Raw genomic sequence first — 23107 nt, forward strand, 5'->3', positions numbered from 1 at the left:
CAATTCCTGTAATTTTTATCAGTAGATCGTTCAGTTACTTGTAGCCCTTATAGATAATCCTGTTCTTGGCATTCAGCTTCTGGACTATCCCGATGGGAGAATTGTCAAGGTGTCTCAAAGAACTCGAATGCCTATAATATGTTTTATTTTTGAAAACTTGACTTTTTGACCCTTCTTTGCTCATTGATGCCAGTGAAGTTGGTATATTGCTTTCCACTAATTTTATTGCTTTCTGAGATTATTTCTGCAAAAGCCCTCAGAATAGTGCAAGCTCAAAAGGTACAGATATCACTGTTATGTATATAATTGTAACCTTGAACTGAAAAGCAGAGCTCAGGAGATTTTACTGTCAATCTAATTGCAGGCAGTTTGCAGTTCAGACAGCCCTGGGATACTGCTTTATTGCTCCATGAATATTTTGTTTATTAAACCAATGCATTTGTCATAGTTGACAATTTACTAGGTACTGCTGAAAGGGAAGCAGGATACAAATTTTGAAACTATGGCAATAATAATGCAATGAATATTTGGTAACCTGTTGAAATTATTTTGTTTCTCTGTTCTCTAAACTAGAAAGGGATGAACAGTATTATTGCATATATACAGAGGTATTTACTTTTATGGAAATGTCTAAGATCGATGTCATCTCTCTTTTTCACTTCTTAAAATAATGTTTTTTACAAGTGAATTACTCAGCATTATTTTTCACACTGCCATACAAAAAGCTCAAGATAAATTCCAGCACATCCTGTCTTTCTTTCTAAGAAATGGCAATTATTTCAGAAGTGACACACTCTGAGTATAGCAAATGAGAGTGTTTGAAATGTGGAAAATTGTGCAAAATGAGACATGATGGTATTAATAGAAAAGAGGATGCTGATATGGAGAAGGCCTGTTATTTTAAGAGCAGACTCTGTGATATTGTAGACTTAAAATCAAGTTTAAGTGGGAAGTTAGAGAAAGCAGTATCTACAAGCAGTGACAATGAATGAGTCATCCATGTCTATCCACATAGACTAGTTTTGTTCTTATTTTTTCAATTGACATCAAATAGAAGTGTACTCCAGGTACATATCTGCATAGGATTGTGTTTGGCCAATCTAGTTATTTGTTTTATAGAGTAAAAATACTTTATCGATTTAAAGATGGTATAATTCTTATTTTACTATTTTTTTTTTTTAGTGTACTGATTCTTTTAATTTAGACTATATTTGTTGCATTTTCTTACAGTGTTGGTAAAATATATGAGTCAAGAAGTGTATTGGAATTATGCTCACAGGTGTTGAGAACTACTTGAAATTGTTTATGTTGGAAATTGACTAAAGATCTGTCTTCTTTAGAGAAAATATGAAGATAAGTAATGAAAAAAGAGAAGACTTAGGATAAATTCAGTCCTTTCATTTTTTGATTTTCTTGAAGGATGGACTCACTTAATGATGTTTTATTTTTGTAAATCACCTGACTTCTTTTTTGTTCATGTGTATGAGATATGTTAAAAGGACCATGAGGGAGGATGCGGTTTCTGAAGCAAAACCACTTATTGATCATCTGCTCCTGAAGCACGACTGCTAATATGAATGGATTGTCTGGGAGTTTCAAGAAAATTGTTTAGTCATCCAATTACTGATTATCCACACTTTTAAATTTTGAAATAAATTGAGCAGCCATTCTGCAATATTATTATACAAATCTGGAATTCACATTCAAACACAAATATGAATGTCAAGTTCACAAAGAAGCTAGTCTTGGAATTGTGGCATACTGCAGTACCATTTAAGACTGCCCCTAATTTCTCTCTGTCCTCTTGTCTCTTATAAAAGGATGCTGCAAACAGCTATCTCCCAGCCACATTACCTGGAGTTCTCTAAGGATAAATTAGATTAAGTGACCTCGTTTTTCTGCTCAGAAGCAATTCTAGAAATTTCTCTCTCAGATCTGAACATGGGTAGAACCTCTTTTAAAACTTCCTCTTTCATATCATAGTTGGTTCTCAGAGTTCTGAGAGTTCTGAAAGTTTGTATGGCCACTTGCCTTTTTGCCCCTTGACAGCATACATTTTCAGTGTAAACAGACTTGGGATAACAGAAAGAGCTGGAAATAGATAAAAGTGAATATATATACCATGCTTCATGTTGTGCTCCTTTGTTTTAAACTAGACCGTGTTCTTTTTCCTGATTGCCGAATTTAAGATGTTAACAGGTACAATGACCACATAATCTTCATTTATATAAATAAGTCTGAGATATATGATACTTGAGTTACGTGATATATATTTTGAACATTCAAAGCACAGCTATATGTAAATTGTTATTAATGTTATTACTTTTTATTATATCGATGATGATAGTAATGATTACTAACATACAATGTTTAATGAGTTTTAAATCCTGTTTCTTCTTAAATCTCTTCCTCTGCCTTGGTATTAACATATATGTTCTTCTGGCTCTTATCATTTCATAAAGGAATGAGGCTAATTATTTTCTTCTAAATATATCAAAAAATATGTGTATATGCTATGCAGAAAAACTTGGAATACACTAATACACCAATTTCTATACATACATCATTTGATTTTTATATATTTATATCTAGTGTGTATATATATATATAAATCATTTTAAAGCACATACATAATATGCTGTGGCCTGTTTTGAATGGCAATCATGTATCATTGTCAGTTTGTCTTTAAAATTATATTTCTAAAAGGGCTAGAAATATATTCTCCATTTGACCATGTGAATAGATACGTTTAAACATAGCACAGTCATTTTAAAACGATAGTTCAACCATGTCTGGTTGCCTCTCTTGAGGTTCCAGGTGAGTATAACCAGGTGGACTGAGATTCCACAAAGCTTACCCTCGGGTAGCCACATGGGTAAAAACGATGAACTCATATAAATGTACTAAGTGTCAAAATCGGAAAAATAGACATCTCATTTCCAGGGTCCAAAGATTTGAGACTAATGACAAAATCAGAATATGAGTTGGCACTATAATGGAGTGGGGAGCAGGAACAGGTGTGTAAGCAGAACAAGAGTCAGAGAGAGTTGAGAGTGGGCTGACATGCCTAATTTGTTTCTGTGGACAGCAGGGTCTGCTGCCGAGCAGAGCCATCTGATTTAATAGCATAAGGACAGGGTGAACAGAATTTGTTATGTCTTCCTAACATAGGGACTGACCAAATTTCTCCAAGACTGATGATATTCAATGAATACACAATGCCTAGGATAAGAGTTACATTAGACGAAGTGGGTGTAATGATATGTTATGAAAGAAGTGGACATAATAAATTCTGTCAAAGAAAAAAAAAGAAATTTTGTCAATTTTATGTGCATGTTTGCACATAAGCAGAAAACCATCAATATCTTTGATCTTTAAAGTGTGTTATTCTGAGGAGCAGCAGCAGCATTCTTATCTAGGAGCATATAAGTAAGGCAGAATCACAGGCCCCACACTAAACCTACTGAATCACATTGTGCATTTTTAACAAGATCCCCACGAGATTCTAATGCACAGCAATCTTTGAGAAGCACTGCCCTGGCGAACTTTTCTGGGAGCACCTCAGTGAGCTTAAGCTTTAGTTACCCACTATTGTAATAAAATGCCCTTTATTTTCTATCTTCAGGTTCCTGTCTCCCTTCCTAACACCCTTCCCTGTATTTTCTGGGATCATCAACCAAATCGACTACTTGCACTTGAATCATTGCTTCATAATCTACTCTGGGGCAACGTAAACTAAGACAGTCTGTACTAGAATTTTGGAATCCATATAGTGTATGTTTCAAATAGCTAGTGTTGGAATCTACGTTAACACAGCTGTTTGGAATTAAAAATATTAAGAATTCTTCTATCCTTTTTATTTCTTCCTATTTTATTCTTGGATATCCTAAGTGCATACCCAGACAGATGATAATGTCAACACTTGTACAGTGTGGCTGACCCTGACTTAAAACACTCAATGGACAGGTGACCCACTCATAGGACAGCTGCTACTACCACCACTGCCACTCCATTGTTGTTGGCCTCTGCAGCTGAAATAGTCAAAAGCAGTTGCTGAAAGAGCTTTCAGCACCACTTTCCATCTCTTGCCTTCACCCGATTCGCTAAAAAAGTGAACATAACACAAATGAGACATTTACTCAATCTACCGTTTAGGATTTGGGGTAGGTTTTTATGTGAAATCCTCCTATTCACTCCTGTTTTCCTCTAGAGTCTCCTTCTGAGGAAGCTATGTGTACAGAAAACAATGGCTAAATGGGAATGAAGGACTAGCATTATAAAAAAGAATGTATATGTAAATGCTCCCAAACTCTCCTAAAAATAATTCTCTGAGAAGCTGTGCTGCCTTAGGTCCAGAAGCCAAGCCTGGGTTTTCTTGTCCCTCAAAATAGAATCACTGCTCCCCTTATCAGACCTGAAAATACTAACCAAGTTGGGGCAGAGAAAGCCTGCCCCAAGAGGAGGACCCTTATAGGTGAGCTTATCACAAATGAGCAATACAATGGGAAAAAAACGGTGATGCCATGACCCTACCTTAAGCAAAACACTGCCCAGTAATAAAACATGGCCCACTATTTCACTCATGACCTGACCAATCAGGCTTCTAATGTCTTCTTTGGGAGGATCTAGTAAAAAGTAGTGTAGTAAATGGTTTAAGAGCAAAGAATCTAGAATAAGACTGACTTTGATTCTTGGCTCTGGCACCTTGTCAAATTACTGAACTTCTACTTTTCTCATTTATTTCATAAAATGAGAGTATTGAAAAAAATTGTATATAAAGCATTTAGAACAATGCCTTGAGCCTAGAAAACACACAATAACTGGTAGCTATTGGAAGCAAACTAAGGAATTGGATGTGGTGTCTCCTCTGTGAGCAGAGGCCAGAATGTGAGCTGAAGGGCAGAAGTGTTGCTGTTTTCTCATCACTTGACTTCCTGTGAAGCCCAAGAAGTGCTAGTGCTGAATGACTTCCGGGCTAGCTCCAGTCACAGCTGTCCATTTTAGACTTCTCTCTACCATCTGTGTTTAACAATTTAAGCATTCAACACCAGGCTCCTCCAAAATGAAGGACTTCTTTATTTGGAAGTGAGAACGAAACACACGCACAACCTCCCCCTGCCACACACACACACACACACACACACACACACACATGAAAAGATAAAAGTGGAACCAATTAACCAGTCTTGGATTATCCACCCTTACTCCAGGGTAGAATTTCCCTGTGGGTCTGTCTGAGCATATTTATATTGAATTTAGTATTAATGGTTCATCTGAGGCCAAGGATCAGCTTGCCTGTTTATTGCAATCACAAGATTGCAGTTGGTGCTCAAGATATTTTATCTTAAAATATGCGTATAAAGTCAACCTCATGTGTACCTAGAGCTGAAACCTAAGATTTTATTTCCCTTAGAATGACAAGTTTGATAAACCAAAATATTTTCTGCCTGTGGGATGTTGACAAATACAGTTATCCTTAATTCATGGTACATGAATTAATTCATGGCATGCTTTAGCTTTGTCATTTCCAAAGTGAGATTAAAAATGTAAAAATTGTATATGACAAAGATGTATAGTAAAGCAAATGTAGTGAAATATTAATTGTAGAGTCTAGTGGTACAGTATTAAATTCTTTTAACGTTGCCGAATGTTTAAAAATATGTATAAAACAACATGGAAGATATTTAAAAGATATGATGCTTGCTTTCAAGGTATTTACAGTCTCGTAGCATATCTATAGGTTTTTTGCCTTACTTCCCTGAGCTTGATCCTTCTCTTCAATGTAACATGGGGATCAAGAGAACATAGAGGATTTTAGAAGAGTTCAGGGAGACTGACTCAGGATTGCTAATACTAGCCTTTTAGCCATACTAGGTAATTTTTTTTTCAATGGGCCTGGGATCCTGAGCAGTGTTTCTTGCATGATATATATGGGAATCACCCTCATACTTTTCAATAACTGACTTAAAAATCACTTGTGGGACTCCATCCCATATGTATTGATTTTTCCTTAAAAATAAATTTATATATTCAGTCATTTCTATGTTTTATAGAAGAGCATGATGATTGTGCTCCAATTTGAATATGGAGATGTCAGTTGCCAGCATTAATGCAATTAAAAGAAATGCTTTTTAAATCATTTTTAGAATCATTCTTGATCATTTTTTCATATTTCATAGGATAAGCTATTCTTTATAAATGCCTCATGATAAATATTACACTGGACATGTAATTGGTTAAAATTATTTTAATGTGCAATGTTATATTGCTTGTTTAGGAGCATTTTTTTGTGAGTATTTTGTATAACACTAAAGTTGTTCCTTAGTGCCCAAGGGATGCCCTTCGTAGCTAAGAATGTTCTATAGTATATTCAGAAGGCTCTACATAATGCTTGCTGTTTTCTAGTTAGCTAACCAAGTTTTGCTAAGTCATTATTTCAGAGATAGAGATGTAGGTTAGTAGATTCAGGTTAGTAATGCTGCTCTTAGTTTAGTATATATTTGTATTTCACATGGTATTTTGCTTGAAGATGAAAATGATCAATTTAAGAATTTAACACTGATTGAAATGATACAGTATTTCGGCTGAATCCAATGTGTATTTATTTGCATATGGAATGCCTACTAGTGCTCTATAGTAGGTAACAGTAATACACCTTCCTGTGTTAACTGCATTACTAATGAGTTTATCCATTTATATCCATCACCTCCCCCTTGCTTAACGAAGTGTGTTAGGCTCCTAACTCATATTTGAATAGCAACCTGTAGTTTACAAAACACTTTTTCTTGCATTTTCATCTAGAGATATAGGTCAGGTATACTTTATGTCCAATGTAGGGATGGACTTGCCCAAGGGTAGAGAATTCACTGGATTACATTAGCATGTTTTCTATGTGCATGGAAATTATATACCAAATCATTTCTTTCTTTAAAAAATCTGATGTATTAATGTTGTTAAAATTTTTTTGAAGACTGTAAATCTGCAAAAGCCATTTTGCTTCCTATTAAACTTTCATGCTAAATGTGTCTGAATATGATATACTCCCTTTGAGCAAGTGTTTTTCAAGAGCTGCTCCAAGTGATTTTGAAAGGTGTGAAAATGAGAGTCCAGATTTGGCAAACTGCTGTTCTTTGTTGGCATTCAACCTGGCTTGGTCATATTAGACTTGTCACATTTAGGAACTTAGATTCAAGTTTATCTAGCTTATTTAAGGTGACTGATTTCATTAAATCACATTAGGAAGCTTCACTTAATTGTTACGAAAATATGTTGTAAGGAACACAGGTCACGTTTAAGTTTGATAGGCTACACAGAGAAAAGTTGTTAATCCACACAGGGAAGGCCACACTCCCTCTCAGCTTCTCAGTTTTGCCAGCTCATCTGCCACCAGAAAATGCACAAGGATTGGCTACCCGGTGTCCTGGCTGTGCCAGTGACACATGTGAGTACATGCAGGTATGTGAGCCGCCGTGCTCTCCTATAGTGAGGCAGGATGTCCTATTGGATCACATTCACATTCAGAATTTGCTCACCATTCTGGAAATGAGTGAGAAGTGGGGCCTGTCCCAGACCTAAGATCGCTAGCCATGTCAAGGCCTAGCCACATCATTTTTGAGAGAATATTAAAAAATAAAATGGATATGGGCTCATCTTTGGACCTAATTTACAGTATGTTTGATTTATGTAATGTGAAATGAAGATGAGAATAGTGTTCTATGATTTTCTGCTGTGAGTAATACCTTTAAATAATGCTATGGTTATAAACCACATTTTTCTAATGTTCATGTTTTCACACATGCCTGTACCTATAAGATACTAATCAAAATGTACATGTTCAGTTCTGGAACAAGGCTGCCTCTTCTTAAGAGTGTGACTGAAGCCACATGAATTCTCCTGCTTGCTTTTCACATTTTGCTGCTGATAGTTAATTTTGTACTTTATTTTTCATTAAAATTAGATATTCTCCTTTGAAACTCTTATGGGCTGCTTGATTAAGTGATACTCTTAGGTATAATGTAGTAATTTTACCTCATCTATCTCAGCAAGAAGGGTCTCTATCTTTTAAGAGTTGCTGATATTGGCAAATCTTGTTTGCAAATAACAGGTAAACACCATCTTGTATGTATATGTTCTCTAATTAACACTGGGAAAAGACTTAGGATTAAACTTTAAAACAATGTAGACTTCATAATTAATGTCTTAGGCTGCTTTCTCTATAAAATATTTTTATATAATTATAAACAGATGCAGTGATTTCCATATTGGGGGAGAAGCGTGAAATAATGTTAAATAAAAATGTGTCATAACATTTCTGTAGCACTCGCTATTTTACAAATGCCTTTCAGATAGTTTATCAGTAGTCCCCCCTTGTCAATGGGGGATGTTCCAAGATCCCCCAGTGGATGTCTGAAACCGTAGATAGTACTGAACCCTTTGTAGGCTATGTTTTTTTCCCTACACGTATACACCTATAAAAAATTTAATTTAAATTAGGCACAGTAGGAGATTAACACCAATAACAAAAGGATGACTTCTGTCTTGGGTAGGACAGGAGCAAGGTGGTGCAATATTTCATCACATACTCAGAATGGTGCACAATATAAAACTTATGAATTATTTATGGAATTTTCCATTTAGTATTTTCAGACTGCAATTGACTATGGGTAACTGAAACTGCAGAAAGCAAAACTGCGGGTGAGTGGGGACTACTGTATTAAATTAGTGGTATGGATAAATATATGACACTAAGAGTATTCATGGGTATAGCAATGATTTTTTAAAATGCACCGTGCATCCAGGTTATCACTCACCTTCTTAAAACTCTTCCATGACTTTTCAGTGCACTTGGCATACAATCTGCACTTTTTAACATGGTCCTTGGGGCCCTGCAATCTAATTCTGGTTTCCCCTCCAACCTCATGTCCTGCCACTCTTCCTCTCCCTCATTCTGCTCCAGCCATATTGGTGATCTATTTTTAAATCATTAGAATAAATCAAGGACTTTTTCACTTTAGGTCCTTTGCCCTGACCAGTCTTTATTTCCCTGAAGTGCTTGTTGCTCAACTTTTTGCATGGATGGGTTCTCATCACTCAGGTATTCAGTATTAATGTAATTTCCTCCAGAAAGTGCCCACCCACTCCATCATTACTTTCTGTTATAGCACCCTGTTGGTTTCCTTCTTAACAGTTGTTTTAATTTGTCTTATTAGCCAGGTATTTGCTTGCTTGTTCATAATCTGCACCTACTAGGTCAGGGGCACTGCCTGTCATGGACATCACTGTGTTAGAATCATTGCCTGTGACACAAACACAAGAACTGCTGCTATGGAACAAAGAAGGAAAATCTATGTGACTCCATAAATGACCATGATGGAGCAGAAGTTTAACGAACACTTTCTAAATCTGAGTGTGATTTTTGATAAAAAGCTAAAGAAAAAAGTAAAAAGATAAATACCCATCTTGCTCCAAAGAACCTCTGAGGCTAATATATCTTTACATAAGAAAATGGGGAAACTTTAACTGAAGAAAAGGGCTTTTTGGTTAGATAAATGCTCCTGAGTATTCTTTTCCTATACATAGCCTTGGATCATTGTTTCTTTTTATGAAGGAAGAGCAGAACTTTCAAAGTGCATTTATCTACGCAGCCTTCTGCATTTTCTACTGACTCTCTAAAGCCTTGCATTCTTCAAGGTGAGAAAAATGATAGGTCTAAAAGTTTTACGATTTTCGTTGCAAATTAACTCTCTACAGTATTTACTTAGGAATTCATCCATGGTATTTTATGGGCAGGAGTGACGTCGTCACTCATATTTAAAATTGTTGGACACTGGCTAATACAGATATTTATATGATATTTGGACTCTCTATAGAGACTGCATTGGAAATTAAGGCTAAAGTTATTTAACATTAAGATTTGATTACTTTCCCCACAAATGTAGGGTAAAAGGATGGTCAAATTTTATTTAGGTTTTGAAATAGTTATGAGCGCTTCCACCAACCATATTAGCACAGACACTAGTATCAACTTCTTTCTGTGGTGTTCAGGTATTCCGGTGATACACTTGAAAGTGGAGAAGAATTGTCAGTCCTATTCACACATCCAAGTAGAGATAAACCGCAATTTCATCAGTTCGTGATGTTGTTTTTTGTTTCCAGATGGTGCTGACAGGTGTTTTTCATAGCCTGAGTGGTGATGCCCATCTATTGCCGGTCTAGGATGTTCTCTGAGAGAATATAATCCTGCTTCCTAAGGCTAAGCTCTACTGCACTTTTGCTACTGTGGCTGCAGTGTTTGATGTCCCTTCTTTTCAGGTCACATAAATATCCACTGCCCAGGTATCAGCTGGCACCAGGGACACTGAATCAGACTTGTTTCTAGGGTTTCTCTTCTCCAGGCATTCACCCTTAGACATCATCCTTTTATTTTTTCTACTATCAAACACAATGTGCTTGATTACATTCCCTTTACCTCAGTAGTGAGCTTCTATTACAACTTCCTTATATGCTAGACAGAGTCAATTTCAATGACTCCAAGATAGTGTCCTGCAACTCTCTTGTTGGGGAAAAGAATGCACAAAAAATGAAAACAATTATTCTCTGATGAGCCATACTACCATATGAAGTACATGATGTCAATAAGTTTGTTGATTTACTTACCTCTGGAATATATGCATGTCCATTCTCAAAACTTGCTGTAATGTTATAATTTATATTGACCAGCAGCTTCTTGTACATGAATTCTATTCTGTAAAGTCTTACATTGTCAATTGGTCAAAAATACAAAGATACTTTCCTGGAAGAAAGACTTTATTTGTGTAGCTTAGGAGAGTACTTTTCCAAATAAGAAAATATAATCAACCCTTTATATGCTTGTTTTATGTGGCTAGATTCTTTCCAATATTCAGAAAGGCGAGGGGTCCATTAGTGCATACTATTGTTCTATTTTTTTCTCAAAGATAATGGGCTTTTCATACTCTTGTTTACAAACATAATTAAAAATAGGCTTTTGTAGAGAGGAACTTAATTCTAATAGAATGTTGATTAACTGAAGTGTTACTTAGTTTTTTCTAAAAGTCTTAGAGAGCGCCTGATAGAAATTTAGGATTATTTCCAAGAGAAAGTGAAGTAGAGCAACCATTGCAAAATAGCAGTCAGAGATTAGAAAAGATTTGAATGCTTTGTCTCTGCTTACTGATACAGAATTCACTAGCCACTGTAGCTATTACGATTTAGGTTAATTGCATTAGATAGCCATATTTCAAGTGCTCAGTCATCACATGGCTAGTGGCTACCATGTTGGACAGCACGCATATACCACATTTCCATTGTTGCAGAAAATTCTGTTAGACATCGCTACTGAAATGTTGTCCTGGTTAGAATGCAATGTAGAGTGTAGTTAAGGAAATCAGTCAGAGTTGGACCAATGAAAGTCAGAATAAGAGAAGCCATGGAAGTTTTTTTCAGTGCACAAAAATTGGAATGGGGGACTATCGTCGTTCTTTGAAAAATAGGACAATGATCGTTTCTCCGGCCATATGTTTAGTAGAATCAGGTTTTTGAAAGGATCTTAAAAGTCTGATAGACCAATTACCAAATCAATATCTGAACTGTTTATATTGCCTGTTTTTGCTTACATGGAATAACCTGTAATTCCTTACTTTAAGAAGCAACATACATAGAACAATGTGTGAGATAATCAGCTTTGCATTATATATAAAGAAAAAATGAATTATTAGAAATTATTATCTGTAGTAAATAATTTGATTATAAATTTTCACTACTGAGCCAACATGAAGGCTTACCAGAAATGCTTCCCATGATCTCACAGGCAACTAGATTCTGTTTCAGATCTTAGTACACAATAAGGTCAGCCAGCAAATTAGTATTAGGACAAAGGTATTGAGGTCAAAAAGAATCTTAAAATACTTACAAAAATACAAGCATATTTTCCATCGTTTTAGCAAATGATTTAAAATCATGATTGTATCCACTTATATTGTAGTTTAACTCATCTGTCATGTATATTTATTGTCTTCTTGCCAAACGATAAGATCAGCAGAGCCATATGTTTCCTACGCTCTTCTCGCACATAAATTTTACTAAAGCTAAAACAAGCAAAATGTTACGGAGTCAGCAAAGGTATCGGTTGTTAAATTTGTATTCCAGGCAATGTTGATCTAAAATATGAATTGCGGAAGTGCATTTTCAGTGAGTTAAAATCACACCACTTGAGGTGCAAAATATAAAACCCAAGGGGCCCCAGAAAAGTGTGGTGAAACTATTATATTCATTTAAAATGAAAAAGTTACATGAAATTTGAGTGAAAATACAAATAAGATACATGACTACTTAATTTACGAGGAATGTTAAGTCTTAGTAGACTGAAGTATGGCTTCCATGTAACAGTTACAGAACTTTAAAGCCAAAAAGAACCTTAGAGATTATATAGTTCTCTCTGATGGATATAAATCTGAGGCCTAGGGCATCTGTGTAACTTTCTCACGGTCACATATATAATAATTTCGTTCTATCGAGTTTATTTTTTAAAAAATCAGACTGTCCATTATAATACTTAATAGCTTATAATTGCTACATGTTTTCTAAACATAAAATTATATATCCCAATCATTCTCAAGGTTAACACTCTCAGAGAAGCTGGTCTTAATATCATGAACCAATACATGTTTACTGGTATATTTGACCTGTGACAAAATAGGAATAACCCAATAGAGCAATTGAATTGAGCTTCATTTGCTATCTCCTTGTCGCTTTCAGTCACTGGTGTTCACACCCCATCTCGTGTTGTAGTTCTTCATGGAAACCTTTGCTTGTAACCACAAGGGTTCAGGCACATTAAGTCCTACGTTTTAAGCATCTCTGTATTCCCCAGAACGTAGCCCTAGGCCTGGTGCACACTACTTGCCATGTTTGTTGAATGAATGAATGGATGAATGAATGGGTGGATGATCATAATCTCTTATCCAATAAAGATCTTATTTTGGTAAGTTCTTATAAAGAAATTAATTCACATGAAAAGTGTAGAACTGGATCATAAAAACACCCTTTTTTCTCTTTTATAAAAATTGTAATTTTAACACAATATTCCTACTTGATGAGAAAAACAAAATTAGGTAATTTTGATTCTCTTTTTCAGATTTTAAATCCCTTTTGAAATGACGTTGTAGCTGGCTCTCCAGATACTGAACAGTAGGAAATGAGGGTAGTGGGCTGTGAGTTAGGACTGAGTGTAGTAAAGTAAAACCTGGGAAGGACTGGTAGGAATGAGCCGAAGAGATGGCCCAGGTGGGGATACACCAGACCTTTAAGTAAAGACAGCCTAGCGTCCCAGAACATGAACTTCAGGTGGTACATGGGCATTAAGCCCCATCAAAGCCAAAGCTTTCTGGATTAACTGAGGCTGGGCATACAGGATCTAAATACCAAGACAAAGATTGCTTTAAGAAGGAAATTTTAGAATTTGTTGTTTTACCTGTGGGAAGTACTTGGTAGCATGAGGTAGTAGGAAAAACACAGGTCTTGAGAGGAGGCGGACGATAATTCAAATACTGGCTTCTTCAATTAATAGCTCTGTGAATATGGTTCAGTGACTTAACCACACTGAGCCTCTAGTTTTGTTGTCTGTAAAATGAGTTTATGTTAGTTCCCGTTCTAGAATATGGCCATCTCGGAGACTACTAGTCAGCAAGCATTCTCTGACATAAGGAAAATGTGGATGTTCCTTTGGCATAATTTTATCATCTCTATTTTGTAGATGACAAAAGCAACACCAGGAGTTTCAAAAAACACACTGGACATCATCTTAGTAAAAAGGAATCTGCAAAAGTACACTTTCTTTAAAGAAAATTTACAAATAATATTCATGCATGTTTGGATCAACACAGTAAACACATATATACCATAGGAATCCAAATATGAATCCAAATCTAAAAACGACAGCAAAATTTATAATCAGAGAGACATTATATATAACAAAAATCAGTCTATTGATTTAAAATATAAAAGTATTGACTTATATTTGGTCATAGTTTAAAAGAAAATTAAAATTATACTCTTTTTAAAAATCATTTTCCAATGTTGTTATGGAGAGAACTTCCTGTTTCTGGACTCTTGTGATGTTTAGTTGAGTGATGTGTAGGGTGATAAGAGACTGCTGTTGCTAAAGTCCTATAATTATGGAAGAGGATAATTGTCCATAGGCCACTGAGAAGGGCCACAAAATCCTTATCCGTGACGAAGATGTCAGTGGACTCTGGGGAATAGAGTTTTAACTCATAGTTGACCAGTTTGAATTTTATCATCAAACATATAGAGTCTTTTGCTGAAGACAGTTCAAAATAATTTGTTTTTTACATAGAAACTATCAAGATCCACAAAATGGGACATCTTAAATTGACCCTGACTTTAGTTGTCCACCAAGTACATTTTATAAAGAATAGAAGTTATGAGCACAGGCTCCAGCGTCAGAGGCTGGGTTTGAACGCTAGTTCTGCTCTTTCCCAGGTGCACCAAGTTACTTAATCTATTCTTCAGTTTCCTCATCTAAAAAATAGGGACAATAATAATTCTTGCTCATATGGTTGTTGAGGCCATTAAGGGAGATAACTCACGTATACTTAGAACAAAGTAAGCATCTAGTACAGATTAGATTTATTGGGTACTATAATTCCTGAGTGATGTTAGATGAAAACAGTCTTCAAGCTCTACAAGGAAGAAAAATTTGTCTAGGTATAGAATCATCATTCTGTAGGATAAATACTAAGAAATTCCCAGAAGATGTTGTGTGCTCAAATATGCATTTGGCACTTTAGGTGAGGCGATGGCAGAATATGGATAGCTGGAGGGCAGGGCTGTCGATGGTTCATCAATGACTGGTTAAGTTTCTAGCCTGCTGATTGCCAGGGCCCTCCATGATTAGGATGAGAAGAATCAACAACAGATTCCCCAGCAAGGGGAAGGAAGTTAAGACCCTACCCTTATGGTCTAAGTTATTCACATCATTCTGCTCATTCATGGAACTTGATCAGCAAGTTTATACATAGACACTTATGTGGACTTTGTGAAGAGACACTGAATTTTATAGTGATTAACAAAGAATATTGCAGAGTCCTACAAATCTAGGTGTGCATGCCAAGATGACTCCCTCTTTTCTATGCAGTCGTAGCCCCTTTAGCTTCAGTTTATTCATGTGAAAGATGGTGGTCATACTAATACCCACCTCATTAGATTGTTGTGGTAATAAGAGTGATAGCCATGACAGCATAAATTCCATTGTACAGTGCTTTCTGCATAAGAATGGCTCAGGAAAAGAGGAAAAAGAGGAAATATTATCATACAGGCAGTGGTGACTTACTGAATTGATCCCTCCAAATACTGCTAATAATCATCAACTGGAAAATCTGGGACAAAGCAGAAAGCATATGTGATAAATACTCTTCATATGTAGTTACCTAAATTCACTGCTCATTAAAATTATTGTCTTCTTAATAAAATCTCTCAGTGAATCATTTTCAGTTTGAAATCTTATTTCTTATAAGGAAAGTTGTGATTAATTTAAAAATCTGTTGATTTCATATATCTCAAATACATTGAAAGATATTTGTCTATTTATTCTTATGGACAGTGGGATATGTCTTATCAGCCAGAGTTGCTTGTAGGTTTTCAGGATTATTTCCTGTTGGAAACTTTACAGCATAAAAAATGCATGTGATGTTTCTAACTTAATTATTTCGTACAAAGTCCGAAGTTGAAGGTATTTCTGGAAAGTGTATAAACTATATAATCAATAGTGTCAACACTACACAGATCGAAGCTGGTGCTAACTTCTTGAACCAACCAATATGGATAAACTGAATGATCAGGAAACCTTATACATAACATTTTGATCAGCCATATTCAGGTATGTCGGTTGATTTCAAAACCATTTAAACATATATCAAATTATCCTAATATTGCATATCTAAAAATGAGTGGTCCAAGATGCAATTCTATGTAAATGTGAAAATATATGCACATGAATATTTATATGTTTAAATTTATATATATGTATCATGTGCGTTTATATATATGTATGTGTATTTATATATCTAAATGTATAAATGTGTGTTTAAGTACAATATCATATTTACTATATTACTGATTAATACAAAAGTCTACCCAATTTTTATTAAAATATAAAGAACATTATGAATTTCCGAGATGGTTTGTGCATTGTAAAATATACTTTTCATTCTGTTGAAGCAAGACTTCTGAAATAGGATTCATTGGTAAGTTGCTACATTGTTAGACACTAGGAATTTGGGGCCTCTTGATAAGCAGGCATTGTGAGTGCTTTGCACAGTGTCTGGCTCCAAAAGCAAATTTGGATCCTGCCTAGCTCACTGGGCTTTCCTCCCAGGTTTCCTGATCAGAAAATTGAAGGCCAGCTGTTGCCTGTCATTAGGAAGCTTAGTGAAAGTCAACATGGGGCTAGAGGCTGGCTAAGGGCCAGTGGGGCACTGTCCACATTCTCCCTAAAGTCACCTAGAGAGGGGCTTTGCTAATGCTGCTTAGGGCTTGCTGTGTAATGTGCCTGCTCTAAAGCAGCCCCAAAGAGGTGATAAATCAATTTCAGAAGTTTCTATCATTTGGGTATATGTCGTAAACGGGACTTTTTCAACAAGGTTTGGAATGAGGGGTTGATCATTCTTTGGTCTCATGCAAACATTATAATGGCTGAATCAAGAGATTCCCTTTGCGTTACTCTGAAGCTTTAATTAAAGTAGCTCCCTATCCTTTCCCTTTCTGACAGGGGCCTAAACGTACCCACCCAATTCATTTTGTAATATAGTAAAGCCTCAGGGGTAAAATATTTTCTTACCTTCTTTAATGAAGACAATCAGGTTTTACCCTCCACCCTAACAGTTGTTCCTAGTCTTGTTCTGATATCTTGGTTGGTGCTGCTACATATGCTGTATTTGTTCACATACGCTAAACTGTTAAACTCTCCTAAACTCCTCTAAATATTTTGGCTGAATAATTTCCCCTGGCAGTTGATTACCCAGGTTGCCCACATACTGAGTATTCTGAATTTGTCTGTCTTTTATCAAATCATTTCATACAGTGTCATATTTTTGTTTAGCAAAACCTATTGAAAGAAAAGAAAATGCTGACATTTGAATGGAAAGGCCAGAGGGCTTAGGAAATGCCAGAGGAATTCTACAAATATCCTTTCTCAGTGGCCTAGACAATTGGGATCCAATTCTTCTTGGGCAGCAGATGGAGGTGGTAAAAACTGAGCTTCTAAATGGCACGAGTGTCTGAGTTAAAGGGCTTGGTGCTGTGCCATGCAAACAGCCCTGCTTTTTTCCAGCCTGCAACCAGGATGGACGCCAGCTTTTAGAGAAAACTGGGCCTCTCAGAGAAAAGAGAAACCCAAATCGCCCTTGGGTGTCTAGAAATGATCATAGTTTAAAAGATAATAGATCTGTTGAATAGGAATGCCAATGTTACACCAACACTATTAACACTCGTTAACTCCATGGAGCATGTGTGGGCACGTGCATGTGTGTATTTTTATCCCTTAGGTTTTAAACAATATAAAGCTGATTACATCTTATTCCCACATATTTAACTACTCTCTATCTTTTTCACTTTCTTTTCTCTTTACTCTCCCTCTCTCTTTCTCCTTCTCTTTCCCTCTCTCCCAAACGGCAATAGTATTATGTATTCTGATTATTTTGGGTGGAAGGAAGAGAAATTAAATGTTAATAGCATATTAAATTATCAAATGTCTTAATGCTTTTTTTTCAATATTTTCTCTAAAATCACTTGATTCTTCTACCTTTGCAATCTTGAGCATGTGAAACATATATATATATATATACTAGCACAGCTCTGTCATATATTAAAAGTTACTAGTTTTTGAACAAATTTTACATAATTTATGTCTCTCCTCATTTTCTGTAGATCTACTTAATGCCAATGATTAACAAAATCATAAAAGGAAATTTTACTAAGTCTGTATACTGTTAGAACAATAAAAAATGCTAATAAATTTTGTTCTTTAGCTTAAGAATTATGAGTATTATCTCACACATTTACAATTGTAGACACTTAAATAATCATATTGCTCATGGAGAGGTGAGAGTAGGAGGAAGTGTCTGGTCTACTGTACTGAAAGTATTTTTCAATATTTTGGAGACGAGAACATTCACTCAGAATTCTATAGTCATCTATTATCATGTCTGTACTAAGAAAAAAAGAAAAACAACTTAGCTCTTCTTCCCGAGTTTAAATAAATATGCCCAATTATTTTAACCAGTTTCCACTGACTTGTCAAAAATCCTCGCGCATAATAACGGCCTGCCAACAGCAAGACTGGACAGAAATACTGTACAATAATTGATTTTGTTAGTTGAACATCTGGCAGAACAGGCTGGTTATTTACTTGGAAGCAATGTTCCCCAACCGGAATAAGTTCGCTGTTGGGTTTTAGGGCACTAAAGTGCCAGATCAGGCTGCTCTGGGTATAAAACACATAGATGGCAACAAGCAAGTGAGTCAATGAAATAAAATGAGGAAGAGATGAGACACATTTCACATATGGGCTGTGGGTTAGATGACATTTTTTCCAGCATCTTACTGGAGTTTAAAATGGAAACCAGGCAATATGCAGTAAGATAATTGTTTTACTTCACATTATTTGCAATTAGCTCGCCTTTTTCTTAAATGGAGTTTTGCTTTAATAAATGCCAGTAAGGAAAACTCAATTATGAGAAAAAATAATTTATTTTCAAAATATAATACTTGCAAAAGTGCATCTATGGTATAAGATCCTACTGATAAGAATGCAGTACTGATTATAATAAATACCTTCATTTGACTTGTTTCTTATTTACCATGTCTGGCATATGTATCTGTATGTTGGGTGGTTTGCTTGTCTCATAATTGTGTGATTTGGCAACAATGAAAAGTTCTCAGTGTGTTCTCTCTTACTCTAATTTCTCTAAGTGAGCTATAGGTTACAGATTATGCTTGGGACCATAATATGTTGCTGTGGATTTTTTTGTTGTGTGTTTAATTTTAAGTATCTTGTAGCAGCATATGTGTGTGTGTAATATGTGTGTATAAATATACATATACATGCATACATACATACATACAAAGAAATGGTCAGTTGCACTAAGCATGAATGGTAGGTTATGTTGGCATGACCTCCTATTCGTATTCCTCAAATTGCAATAGTTTTTACCTCCTAAGATGGACTTCCAAATAGACAGAGATCTCATTGTGGGTAAGAATCCTACCAATTTTTATATTCTAGCCCAGTTACTGACATATAGTAGATGTTAGTGAATACTTATTAGCAAATCCCTCCATTATATACATTTATTTTCAGCACATCTTTTATCATGTCAAACACAAGTTTATGGAAAAATAAACCATCATATACTGGTGACCGTTGAACAATATGGGGATAGGGGTACTGACCCATGTACAGTTAAAAATCTGCATATAACTTTTGGGTCCCCCAAAATTTAACTAATAGCCTATTGTTGACTGGAAGCCTTACCAATAAACAGTTGATTAACACATATTTTGTATGTTATATATATTATTATCTTATAGTCTTATAATAAAGTAAGCTAGAAAAAAATGTTAAAATCATCAAAAAGAAAATCCACATATATATTTATTGAAAAAAATGCCTATAAGTGGACCCATGAATTGAAATCCATATTGTTCAAACGTCAACTATATAAATGTGAAGTATTTTTGCTTTGCTATGTATATGCTTAACCTGAATATTTGTCATATTTACATAGTTCTATTATCTCTATAAAAGATACATTTGGCCGATAAATAGTAAGAATGGGGATTAATGCAGTGAATTTTAAAATTTTCTCAAATAGAAACTTATTTCAAGAACGTTGGAAATTCACTGGATTTATAGTTTTTATTCAACTGTCTGGCTCATTCTGGCAATCTCTGAGCAACATGTCATTTTAGTCATATAATTAGCATCTAAAAGATTGGGCTCAGGGGCCAGGGAAATCTGAGTACAAATCTCACCTCTACCGCTTTCCTGGCTGTTTGACATTAGGCAAGAGGCTTCGTCTTTCTGAATCTCTTGTACTCATTGGGAATGATAATAAGTATAAGTATACATGGGAATAATAATTATACAAGGGAAAGTTGGAAAGATAAATGAGGCAGAGTATTGTACAGCCTTTAGCAAGTTCATGATGAGTGGTGAGTACCCCCAAATGGTGATTTTTATTATTTGAGCATATCAAACCAACTGGTTTTATTTTTTCAGACTCTGGATTTGATCAAAGTTTAGTTTTTTATCAAATCTGTCTTAATATTTATCGATTGATATATTGGAGCATAAATATTTTCTCTTTAAATAACAATAAGATAGAAATTTTAATGTAATGCTACTAGGGTATGTAATTCAAAGTTCAGATTTTTTATATATCAAGTAAAATTGTATAAAATTTATCCTCAGATCACCTTAGGCCAGTTTAACAAGTTATAGAGTAAGTCACAATGTTTTAACATATCTTTGTACTTTCAAATTCACGATTAGTTAAACAATCTATTCATGAATCATTCACTTTCGGATGCTACACTAAGTACCGAGAATAGAGGATGTAAGTGACATTTTCTCAGGTTGCAAGGAACTCAGAGACCATGAGAGAAAAACATTTACATCAATGAAGCAAGAGAAGCTTGTATAATGAATGGAGGTAATGTAGAGGAGGTGGTGGTTAACTATTGAAGTGGTGGACTTATATGGCTTTTTTGGGGGGAAACAAAGTCATGATTGTGTTTAAAGGTGCAGAGACCGGAAGTAGGTTGTCGTGTTTGGGTGTTTATATGCAGTTTGAAGTTGACAGAAAGTAAAGTCGATAGGTGGGATGGAGAGAGACAAAGTAAAGTTGTTGGTAAAAGTGAGATTATGAAGGGTCTTATAATCAAGACATGGCTACTTCTGTGTGCATCTGTTGATTCCGTTCTCTGCCAGTTGAAAAGCATGGGATCATGATCACTTTCTTCAACTCAAAGAGCAATATGCCAATAGAGATCTATGCTCATCATTATTCTAAATGTGGTCAACATTTGCTGGGCTCAAGGTATATCATAATATCTTACATGGAATGTGGAAACCCTGAAGAACTTGTAAGGTGACAATTAGTACGAGTTAAATGATACCTAGGGTCTAAAGTAACAACTTTCTTTATCCTGTTCTCTCTTTGTTGGAATGCACTTGACACCACCCATAAGATAAGTAGTTACTCACTTCTCTGTGTTCTCTTATTGAATTGCACTGGCCTCTGTTTATTTCTAGTTGTATGATATGAAATGACTTGTTTCTATGCCTGTCTCCTCCACTAAGCCATGAAGTCTTTATATCCCCAGTGCACAGAACAGGTACTTAATAAATATTCAAACTCTTCATTTTCTAGGCTTAGTAATTTTCAGTGACATTAAGAAAAATATCACTTTTTTATCAATTGATTAAGATTCTGGCTACCATAGTGATTATGTGTGTGATTAAATTTAAACCATCTTGAGTTACTCAACTGTGTTTTCAAGGAGGGATTTTAATAGACTGTTATTCAAAATTAATTGACTATTAGGTGTTGGGCACTATTCTGAATGCTGGAGATATAAAAATGAAAATACATGCTTTCTGGTCTCAAGTAGTTTCCAGTTTCTGCCCTCTGATACATGCAAAAAAATTGATATACAAGAAAACAGAAGTGTGTAAAAAATGCAATAACATGCTGCACTCAAGTCAGCTTGAGATGGTAGGAAGTCTTTGATGGAGGATGGAACATTTGACCTGGTAGCAAGATATTAGTTTTCAGGTAAGTATGCAGGGGATGGATTGGGAATTTTCTCGAGGAGCTAATCTTAGAAAGGAGAAAACCTCCTTACATTTCTGATAAGGTAGAAGAAGGAAAAAGGATAAAGGTGGGAACAAGACAGATATAGATGGAATATATGTATGAGGAAAGATCTGAGCACTGAAGAAATGGATGCCTGGTAATCAGTGTATTTCAATTGTATAAAAATCTATGCCACCCTCCTATAAATAGCTTAAAAAATAGCTATATATAGTCATTGTGGATAGCTAGATAATTCTTTCTAGAGTGTTACCTTTGAATATATTTATGTGTACATTTAAAGCAAAGTTATGGTCATATTATGCCTGATATTTTGTCACTGGAAATATTCATTTCATGGTAAACTGGCCATTTTACAAATATATAAGAATTATTCTACAACATCATTTCAAATGGTTAAACAATATTTTTATGAATGTATCCCAATTCGTTAACCATTTCATTATTTTTAGAAATTTAATTGTTTTTATTTTGATTTGTGATACATCACACCATGGACATTCTTAGAAACTAAACATTTGCTATTTCAACTTAGCCTTTATTTTTTAGGACAAATTATAGAAGTGGACTTGTTAGATGATAATGTATACACATGTATTTGAAAATTTTGTAATAGTTTCTAGTTGTCCTCTAGAAATGTTATAACAATTTTAAGCATGACTATCTTTTTTATTTCCTCCCTTCTTTTTTTCTTCCTTCTCTCCCTTCCTTTTGTTTTTCTTTCAACAATTTCATTGAGGTATCATAATTAATGTATACAATTTGATAAGGTTAAGTATATGCATATACCCATGAAACTGTCACCACAATAAAGGTAATAAACAGCTCCAAATGGTTCCTCATGCTCTTTTGTTTTTTGTTTGTTTTTGTGTGTTAAGAACACTGAACATGAGAGTTACCCTTTTAACAAATTTTTAAATTGCACAATACAGTGTTGTTATCTATAGGCACAATATTGTATAGCGGTTCTCTAGAACTTATTCATCTTGTATAACTAAAACTTTTTACCCATTAAACAACAAATGCCTCTCCTTAGCCGCTGGCAGTCATCATTTTACTCTCTGATTCTATGAGTTTGATTATTTTAGATACCTCCCATAAGTGAAATTGTGGAGTATTTATTGTTCTGTGACTGACTTATTTCACTTAGCATTATGTCCTCAAGTTTCATCCATGCTATCAGGATACACTTA

Source organism: Pteropus medius, unplaced genomic scaffold (assembly GCF_902729225.1).
Source record: "Pteropus medius unplaced genomic scaffold, Ma_sr-lr_union100, whole genome shotgun sequence".
NCBI classification, from domain to species: Eukaryota; Metazoa; Chordata; class Mammalia; order Chiroptera; family Pteropodidae; genus Pteropus; species Pteropus medius.